A 10415-nucleotide genomic window follows, 5' to 3' on the forward strand; every position below is an offset into this window, starting at 1 on the left:
ATCATCCCTATCAGCTGCCAACCGCAGCAGGATAATGGCTGAGAAATGCGAAACCGCCACAACCCACGTCCCTTTCTAGCCAACATCCCACCTGAAGCAGAGCTCCCCTCGGAGCTCCTGGAGGCTGTGGCTCCTCTGCTCCACGTCCCCCTGCCCTTCGGTCAGCTCTCTGCCCGGCCGTGGGCTCCCGTCCACACTGCGCGCTGGGCTCGCCTCCGTCCCGCTGTCCTCACTGCACCAGGGTCCGGGAGACACGCCCGCCTCCTGAGCGCTCCCGCCCAGCACCCCGAGCCCCCGCTCCGGTGTCCCGCCGCCCTCCCCGGGCGCTCCTTCCCCTCTTCCCGGGCGAGCTGCCCCAGGACCCGGTCCCTGGGCCTCTTATCTGGTTCTGCTCCCTCCTGGGTCCGAGTCAGCATCCGAGGGCGGGCTTCGCCAGAACTGCCCTTGGCTAAATGCCTGCCTCCTGCCTGCCACCTGGGTGATGTCCCACGATCTCAAACGGGAGCTGCACGGGGTCTTCCTTTAAAACGAAGCCCGGGTCCACCTCCTCCCCGGCTCCGGCTGCCATCATGTGGTCGAAGCCCCGCGTCCCTCTCTCGGTTCCTATCACCGTGTAACCAGCTGTGCTAAAGCTTAGCAGCTGCGATAACAAACGCCACCTCACCCATGCCGAAGCCCAGGGATCCCAGAGCTGCCGAGTGGGAGGTTCTGCCTCAGGGCCTCCCAGGCTGGGTCGCTGAAGGCTTGAGGAGCTGGAGAGCCGCTTCCGGGCTCCTCCACGCGGCCGCTGGTAGCAGGCCTGGGATTGGGCCTCTTCCCGAGGAGCCGCTCGGCGGGCCGCTGGCTCCCCGCGGAGTGCCTGGGCCAGGAGAACAGCAACCAGATGGAAGCTAGGTTTTTAAAAACCTCCTCTTGAAAGTGCTCTGCCGTCCATCCTCTCGGTGTTCTGTTGGTGACGGGGGCCGACAAGGGTCCGCGGTGGCAGAGGACACCGCCCTTGGCAGGAGGCGGCTCCCACGGTCATTCGTACGTGGACCATTGCAGGAACCTCCCTGCTGCCAGACGTCTGTGCTCATCCTGTTCCTCACGGAAGCCACAAACCCCCGAAAACAACACGAGTCACTGTCATTCGCTCAGACCTTCCAGTGGCTTCCTTGTCCCTTGGTAAAAGCCAAGTAAATATGGCATCTTGCTGTCTCTGGCCTTTCTTCCCACGGCTCTTTGTCATTCACCCTTTGCACTTGGGGTTCCACTTTCCCCAGGACCCCTGTTACGTCTCAGGACAGGGATCTTGTCAAGAGGCCCCTCATCAGAAAGACCACCTTGGGATTTCCCGTTGTGGCTGAGCAGTAGTGAATCCGTGAGAACGCAGGTTCCATCCCTGGCCTCGCTCAGTGGGTTAAGGAGCTGGCATTGCTATGGTGTAGGTACCAGACACAGCTTGGATGAGAAAGTGACAGTAGTACTGAGGCAGTAGGGATTGAACAAAAACAGTACATTGGGAGTTCCCACTGTGGCTCAGTGGTAACAGACCCGACTAGGATCCATGAGGACAAGGGTTCCATCCCTGGCCCCACTCAGTGGGTTAAGGATCCGGCGTTGCTGTGAGCTGTGGTGTGGGTTGCCGACGCGGCTCAGCTCTGGCGTTGCTATGGCTGTGGCATATGCCTGCAATTGCAGCTCCAATTCAACCCCTAGCCTGGGAACCTCCATATGCCGCGGGTGCAGCCCTAAAAAGACAAAAAAAAACAAAAGACCACCTCTGATAAATACTTACATGCCCTGGTTCATAGCTTTGAACGATTTACACATCCATTTGTTTCTGTTGCAAGCTTCACAGGGATGAGAGTCCTTGAAATCGCAAGCTCTCCAAGGCCCAGGACACGGTGCCTGGCTGTCCCAGGGCCCCTCATGGGACCAGGCCCATAGCTACAGGCCTCCCTTTCCTTGGCCCCTCCTGGTGACTCAGGGTCTGTGCTGCCACTTGGCACATCCACATGGCTTTTGCTGCTATCAGTTTCTCACAGTCCAAAGCTCTCTTCCAGGCTTCGGATCCACGTCTCTCCCCAGCTGCTTCACCCATCTGCTGATGTCCTGCAGTCCTGCACCCCGGTGCCAGGTCCCCATCCGGTCCAGCTCCCGCTCAGCCCATCCACTTCTCTTAGCGGAGGCCAGCCCCGCTGCTCCCCTGGACTGCCCTCCTCCCTCCGCCTCCAGCATCCACTCTCCACCCAACGCAAAGGAAGCTTCCAAAAACGTTTCTCAAGAGCAGAGCCTTTGTCTACAGCCCTGTCTGGGGCTCCCCAGCGCCTGCCTCTGTGACCCTGCCCTCTGCACCCACGCTGCCCCCTGGTGGCAGTTCCTGGGATGACCTGTGCTCGCCCTGAGAGTCCATCACTTATACGTTCTGGTCATCACGTTGCCAGCCCAACCTTCATACCATTAGTTACTTAAAAATACTAACATTTTTTTAAAGCTTCGCCTCCTCTTCAACAACACCTATGAAATCATGTTTGCTATTTTTTCTACTATATATTCAAATAACAATTTTAGTAAATGTTGGTTCAAGTATTACCTATAATCATCCCTGGTACCTCCGGGGAAACACTGACCCCGGGCTCAGCTCAGGCTGCCGGGCCCCGGCGCGTGGTGTCACAGCGCGGCCCTCACGGGACTGTCCCACGTTCCTCTGGAAAGAGCTTGGTCTTGGGTCACCCTATCGCCCAGCAGCGGGTCTGACACAGGCGGAAGAAATAGCTGTTGAACCCCGGGAATGATCCATGGCTTCAAACCAGTCTACCAGCAGATACCGGAAGGCGGAAAGCAGGACACCGAGGAGCCACCAGAAGCCTTGCCCAGACGTCGCGAGGCGCTCCTCCGCCCGCAGCAGGATCTGAAGCGGGGCGGCCTGGGCTGAGCCAGAAGGAGACCTGCCTCGCCTGTCCTTGGGGATTTTCTCCGGCCCCTTGGCCTCCGCTAAGAGTCTCCCGTCAGCATCCTGAGGCTTTTTGCTTCTCAGTCCGGGCAGCCACGACCCTTGGCGGCACCTCCTCGGTGGCCTCGGGCCTGGCTGCCCCTCACACCTGCTCTGGCCACGACCCACCCTCAAGGTGGGCACAGCCCAGCTGCCCACCCCGTGCCCTGCGAAGGGCCCTGCAGCGCCTCCCGCAGCCCCTTCCGAAGGCCCCACCTCCCCTCTGCAGCCTCGCTCAGGCTCAGCGTCCCCTCCCGCAGGCCAGGGCCCCGGCAGGCGCTTCCCTGCGTCTCTCCGTCTCACCTGCACAACCTGGGAGGCGGCGGCGCTCTTCCTGCCCCTCAGCTTTACAGCCGAGGGGACGGGCTCGGCGTGGAGCCCCCTCGGCCCGCAAGCCACCGGGCCCTCCTCCCAGCCTCGAGGTCCAGTCCCTTTAAAGGCCCCAGGTCCCCACCATCCCCTCCGCTCCCTCGGGCCCCCAGGACCTGTCGGGGCAGGGATCCTCCTCCTGCCCCCAAGGGCTCCCCCTCAATTCTGCCCTGTCTTCTGCCCCCCCCCCCCCCCCCGGCATCATTCCCATCAGCACACAAAACGTGTTCATAGCTCCTGGGGTTTAACAAAGAGATGCGCCCTCCCCTTATTCCAAGCTCCTCGGGTGAGGGTTTGGACCCTGTCTGCACCGCCCCCTGAAACTCATCCAGTCCTCCTTGTAGCCAAGGCTGCAGCGGCCACTCCCGCCCTCCCTGTCACATGTCCCACCTGCACACTCTCGTACCAGCTCTTTCTCTTGCCTCCTCATGTTGAGCTGGTCCAGGCCTCTGGCCTTGCTCCTCTTCTCCGCCTCGTCTCTGATGATTCCTGAGCCAGATAATGAGCAACAAGCAGCTGGAGGTGGGGGGCCGGGGGGGGGTATTGCATATATAAACATCTATTTTGTTATACATTTTACTCCTGTAGAGTAATTGTAGCGCACATTTCGTAAATAGCAAAATATGCAGAGGAGTCCTCGTTGTGGCTCAGTGGTAACGAACCACTGAGGATGCAGTTCGATCCCTGGCCTCGCTCAGTGGGTTAAGGATCCCGCATTGCCATGAGCTATGGTGTAGTTTGTAGATACAGCCCTGATCTGGCCTGTCTGTGGCTATGGTGCAGGCCAGTGGCTGTAGCTCTGATTTGACCCTTAGCCTGGGAACCTCCATATGCCACCGGGGTGGCCCTAAAATGAAAAAAAGAAAAAAAAAGAAAACAAAAACAAAAAAAAAAGCAGTATTCTTTACTCTAAATTCCACATAGCTTAAATTCCACTGAAGGTTTTCATTGATTTTTTTAAATTTTATTATGATTGATTTACAATGTTCTGACCATTTCTGCTGTACAGCAAAGTGAGCCAGTCATACATATATATACATTCTTTTTCTCACATTATCCTCCATCATGTTCCAACACAAGTGATTAAAATATAGTTTCCTGGATAAAAAAATAAAAAACAAAAGGAAAAAATCGAAGAAATATAAAATATAGTTCCCTGTGCTAGACCATAGGATCTCATTGCCTGTCCACTCCAAATGCAAGAGTCTTCATCTACCAACCCGAGACTCCCAGTCCATCCCAGTCCCTCCCCCTGTCCCTGGCAGTCTCCTCCATGTCCATGATCTTCTCTGTTTTATACGTAGATCATTTGTGCCATATTTTAGACTCACATATAAGTGATAGTATGTGGTATTTGACTTTCTCTTTCTGACTTCACTCAGTATGAAAGTCTCTAGTTCCATCCATGTTGCTGCAAATGGCATTATTTTGTTCTTTTTTATGGCTGAGTAGTACTCCATTGTATATATGCACCACATCTTCCTGATCCATTCATCTGTCAATGGGCATTTAGGTTGTTTCCATGCCTTGGCTATTGTGATTTTCTTTGATTTTTTGCTGAAATCTCGCATCCAGAGCCAGCCTATGCTTGCACCTGACCAATGGGTCTGGTTCTGACATGAATGTTGGCTGATATTTTCTTTACGAAGTAAAGAAGTGAAACAGCAGACATAGATGTGGGAATTTCGCTTGTCAGTGAGTGACATTTTGCTGAATCAGATAATAGCTGTCAAATACTGCAGGACAACTTCCTCGATTTTCTGTGCTATCTATAGCTGCCATACTTTAATGGCATTAACATTTTCTTCATCACGTTCTTAAGTCTAGACAATCAACAAAACAATACATTAAGCCTTGATTGGGAGCATTTCCCAATTCCCACGGTGTCAACACCCCCCACGTCAACTCTCCAGGCCCACCCGCTGCGTGGGGTCCTGAAGGTGGAGCTGGGAACAGACCTTGGGGCACAGTTGGCGTTTCCACCACCAGATGCGAAAGACGGAAGTCATCTCAGGAGCACAGACCACAGGCAAATGTAATTAGGAACAATTTGGAGTATTTATTACCTTCAAAAAAGTTAGTTGTAAATTTACGTGGAGTAAAATCCACTCTTTTTGGTGCGGGATTCTGAGTTGTAACACGGGCACAGAGTTGCGTGACCACAACCACATCAAGATACCCAACAGTTCCAACACCCCTGCCCCAAGGTTCCCGTGTTACCCCAAAGACATGACAAAACTCTCTCCCTATAGCTTTGCCTTTTCCAGAACATCACAGACAGAAGCGAACTTGAGCCTTTGAATCAGCAGGATGCCCGAGACGCATGTGTTTGCGGGGGGAACCCGCAGTCTGTTCCTGGGCTGAGGCGCAGGGGGGGGCGTGGGCCACACCGGTCTCTCCGCCCCCAGATGAGGGACATTTTAATGGTTTCTAGGTTTTTTCGGTTTTGTTTTCGTTTACACATCAAGTGGATATAAGTGTTCAAGTTTTCGTGTAAACAGATTTCAGTATCTTGCGTAGGTAAAGCCCCGGGAGTGAGACTGGGATGCTGGGTGCTGAGTTTGTGCTGAACTTCATAGGAAACTCCCCAGCCGCCTTCCACAGGGGCTGTACCCCCGTCTGCGTTCCCACGGCGGCCCCGGCCGCGCCGCAACCTCTCCAGCACGTGGTGTGGTTGGGTCGTCTGTTTTCTCCCTTTAGCCACTTGAATAGATGTCTAGTCGTGATTTGTGGTGGTTTTAATTTGCATTTTCCTACCAACTAATGAGGCCGAGCCTCTTTTCACTTGCTTATCTGTCATTTAGTATATCTTTTTTGGTGAAATGGCTTCTCAAATTCTTTGCCTATTTGTTTAAAAATCGTGTTTTTTTTTTGTTTTTGTTTTTTTTTAGGGCTGCACCCTCGGGTGGAAGCTCCCAGGGTAGGGGTCTAAGAGGAGCTGCAGCTGACAGCCTACACCCCAGCTCACGGCAAGGCCAGATCCTTAACCCACTGAGCAAGGCCAGGGAACAAACCCGCATCCTCGTGGATGCTAGTTGGATTCGTTTCCATTGAGCCACAATGGAAATTCCCGGTTAACTATTTTTTTGTTGTTGTTGATGAGTTTTGAGGTTGTTTTTTTTTTTATATTCTGGATACACATCATTTGTCCGATGGGTAATCTGCAAGGTGTTTTGTTTGTGCCTTGTCCTTTTCTTTAGTTTAATAGTATTCTTTCTCTAATTTTGATGTAACCCAATTATCAATTTTTAACTTTATGAATTATGCTTCTGGTGTTATATCGGAGAATGCTGCCTAACACAAGGTCACAAAGAGTTCTCTCCCATTTTCTTTTAAAAGTTTTATAATTTTTCATTTAGGTCTATATTTGGTTTTGAGTTAAAGTTTGTGTAAGATGACAGGTATAGGTAAAGGTTCGTTTTCTAAAACATGACTGTCCAAGTTTTAGAAAAAAAATTGCTTTTAGAAAAACGTTGCTGTACCATTTATTGAAAACACATTCTGGAGTTCCTGTCGTGGCACAGCAGAAACGAATCTGACTAGGAACCATGAGGTTGCGGGTTCGATCCCTGGCCTTGCTCAGTGGGTTAAGGATCTGGCGTTGCCGTGAGCTGTGGTGTAGCTCGCAGATGCGGCTCTGATTAGACCCCTAGCCTGGGAACCTCCATATGCTGTGGGTGTGGCCCTAAAAAGAAAAAACACAATTCTTTCTGCACTGAAGTGTCTTTGCACTTTCATCAACTCTATTCGCTCTATTTGTGTGGGTCTACTCTGACCTCTGCTGTCATCATCGCTCTGCACGTCTGTTCTTTAACCAAGGCCACGCTCTCTTGATCACGATGGCTTCACAGCACCTCTTAAGATCAGCTAGCATGAGTGCGTCCTCTACATTTACGCCTCTTTTTCAAGACTATTTAAGCAATTCCAATTTCTTTGCATCTTCAAATAAATATTCAAATCAGACTCTTGATATCTAAAAACTACCTGCTGGGATTGCAATGAATCTAGAGTTCAGGTTTATTTTTTGCGGGGGGGGGGGGGACTAATTTTTTACCAATATTGAGTCTTCAAATCTATGTACTCAGTGTGTCTCTCCATTTAGATGTTTATTTCATCAGTGTTTTAGTTTTCAGCATAAAAATTGTGCACATTATTTTGCTAGATGAATGCATTTCCTTTGTTTCAGAGCTATTGTAAATGGTACTTTTAAAAATTTCATTCCCGATTGTTCATTGCTAATATACAGAAATACAGACAGTGTTTGTATGTTGACTTAGTGCCAGTTCCAGAAGGTTTGTGTTTGTTTGTTTTGTTTGGTACATTGCATGGGATTTTCTACGTTGACAAACATGCCATCCATCAATGGAGACATTTTTCTTTTTTCTTTTTCAATCTGTACACCTTTTATTTCATTTTCTTTTTTTCTATCTTTTTTTTGGGCCACACCCACAGCATATGCCAGTTCCCAGGCCAGGGATGGAATCTGAGCTGTCACTGTAACCTACACCACAGCTACACAATGCTGGCTCCTTAACCACTGCGCCACAGCGGGAACTCATTTCCTGCTCTTGAACCGCCTGGGACTTTTGGCACAGTAGTGACATGGAGAGATGAAAATAGGCACTCTTGCCTTGTTCCCAATCTTAAAAAAAGTCATTCTTTGACCAGTAACTTTGAGGTTTGTTGCAGGTTTTTATGTGGTTCCCTTCATCTGTTTAAGAAAGCTCTCTTCTATTCCCAATTCACTCAGAGCTTTGATTATAAATGGACATTGAGTTTTGTCAAATGGTTTTTCTTCCTCTGTTGGGATGATCATGTGGCTTTTTCTTCCTTAGTTTCTGTGGCGATTTGAGGTGAACTAGTCTTGCATGTCCAGGATCAACTCCACTTGGTGATGGCGGCTTCATTCCTTTTCCCAATATCCTACAGGGGAGCTGTGCACTGCTTCGGTGGGGCTCTCAGAAAACCCACTGGCCCTACCGCAGCCTCCACCGTCTCCCTCCCTGTCCCTCCTGGCCTCATCACGTATGAGCGACTGCGGTCTGAGCTTTTCCTTTTAATTTCTTTTAGGGCCGCACGGGCAGGATATGGATGTTCCAGGCTAGGGGTCGAATCCAAGCTGCAGCTGCTGGCCTGCACCACAGGTCCCGGCAATGCTGGATCCTTAACCCACTGAGCAGGGCAGTGAGGCCAGAGACCACACCGCATCCTCGTGGATGCTAGTCAGGGCGGTTACCCCTGAGCCCACGGGACTCCAGGAACTCCTTTTCCAGTCTCTATCTGGGGCTGGCCTCAGAGTAAAGCTGGCCTCGGAAGATGAGTTTGGAGTGTCTTATTCTATTTTCAGGAAAGGACTGTGTAGGGTTATTTGGTAGAATTTGCCCGTGAAACCATCTGGTCCTGGAGGTTTCTTTGTGGAAGAGCTTAAACTATGAATTCAATTTCTTTAATATATACAGAGGACTCCAAGGGCTGTTTATTCTTGAGTTTTGGTAGTTTGTGTTTGTGGGAGGTGTAAGAACGGCTTCCCAAAGATGTCTACATCCTGCTCCCTGGAATCTGGGAACATGCGGGAAAGGGGAATAAAGGCTGAAGCTGGAATTAAGGTTGCCAATCAGCTGACTTTAAAACAGGGAGATTTGGGGAGTTCCCGTTGTGGCGCAGCGGAAATGAATCCAACTAGGAACCATGAGGTTGCAGGTTCGATTCCTGGCCTCGCTCAGTGGGTTAAGGATCCGGTGTTGCCATAAGCTGTGGTGAAGGTCGAAGATGTGGCTTGAATCTGGTGTGGCTGTGGCTGTGGTGTAGGCTGGCAGCTGTAGCTCCCATTAGACCCCTAGCCTGGGAACCTCCATATGCTGTGGGTGTGGCCCTAAAAAGCAAAAATAAAATAAAATAAAATGGGGAGATTTTCCTGGGTGAGCCAGCGTGATCACAAGGGGCCTTAAAAACGGGAAAAGGAGGGAGTTCCCGTTGTGGCACAGTGGTTAGACTAGGAACCATGAAGTTGTGGGTTCGATCCCTGGCCTTGATCAGTGGGTTAAAGATCCGGTGTTGCCGTGAGCTCTGGTGTAGGTCGCAGATACGGCTTAGATCCCAAGTTGCTATGGCTCTGGCGTAGGCCGGCAGCTACAGCTCCGATTAGACTCCTAGACTGGGAACCTCCATATGCCACATGTGTGGCCCTGAAGGCAAAAAAAAAAAAAAAAAGGCAGGAAAAGGAGGCAGAAGAATGAGTCAGAGTGTCATCATGTGAGAACCTGATTTGCTTTGCTGGCCTCGAAGATGAAGGAACAGTCCAAGAGCCAAAGAATTGGCGCAGCCTCTAGGAGCTGGAAAAGGGGGGGAAAAAACCACTCCCCAGAGCCTGCGGGAAGGAACAGCCCTGCGGATGACTCCGCTCTCGCCCTGTGAGGGTTGTGTCGGGCGTCCAGCCTACGGAACTCTGGGAAGACCCCGAGCTGGGCGAAGGCACCACCTCGTCCTAACTTGTTAACAGCAGCGACAGTAAACGAATGCAGTGAAAGACAGTGTTTTCCAAGGAAATGGGCTGTCATTTCTTCTATGCTGTCAACTTTATGGACCTAGAATTGTTGGTAGTCGTCGCTCACCCTTTCGATGCTTGTAGGGTCTATACTGACACCTCGTCTTTAAGTCCTGGTGCTGATAATTTGTGTCTTTTTTCACTTCATTGATTTTCTTTCGTTTTTCTGTCTTCCCTTTTATTGTTTTCCACTTTTCTATTATTTTCTTCGGCTTTCTTTGGGTTTACTCCGCTCTTCTATTAGTTTTTAAGAGTTATCTTTGCTTTTCAAATATGTTATTTGATTGTCAATTCACACACTTTGATTTTTAATAGTTGCTGTGTTTAACGACCAGCCTGCAATGCCTGTGACACCTGTACGTGTCACACACTGCCTGCCGGGAGCCGCCCCTTCACACCCCGGCTTCGGAGCGTCTCTTTTCACACGGGGCCTCTTCCCTCGGCTCCAGACTCTCTCCGGCTGCCTGGTCAACACCCGCGCTTAAATGTACAACTGACATCTCGACACAAACACAGCAAAACAGCGTC

The sequence above is a fragment of the Sus scrofa genome, chromosome 2 (genome assembly GCF_000003025.6).
Source record: "Sus scrofa isolate TJ Tabasco breed Duroc chromosome 2, Sscrofa11.1, whole genome shotgun sequence".
NCBI classification, from domain to species: Eukaryota; Metazoa; Chordata; class Mammalia; order Artiodactyla; family Suidae; genus Sus; species Sus scrofa.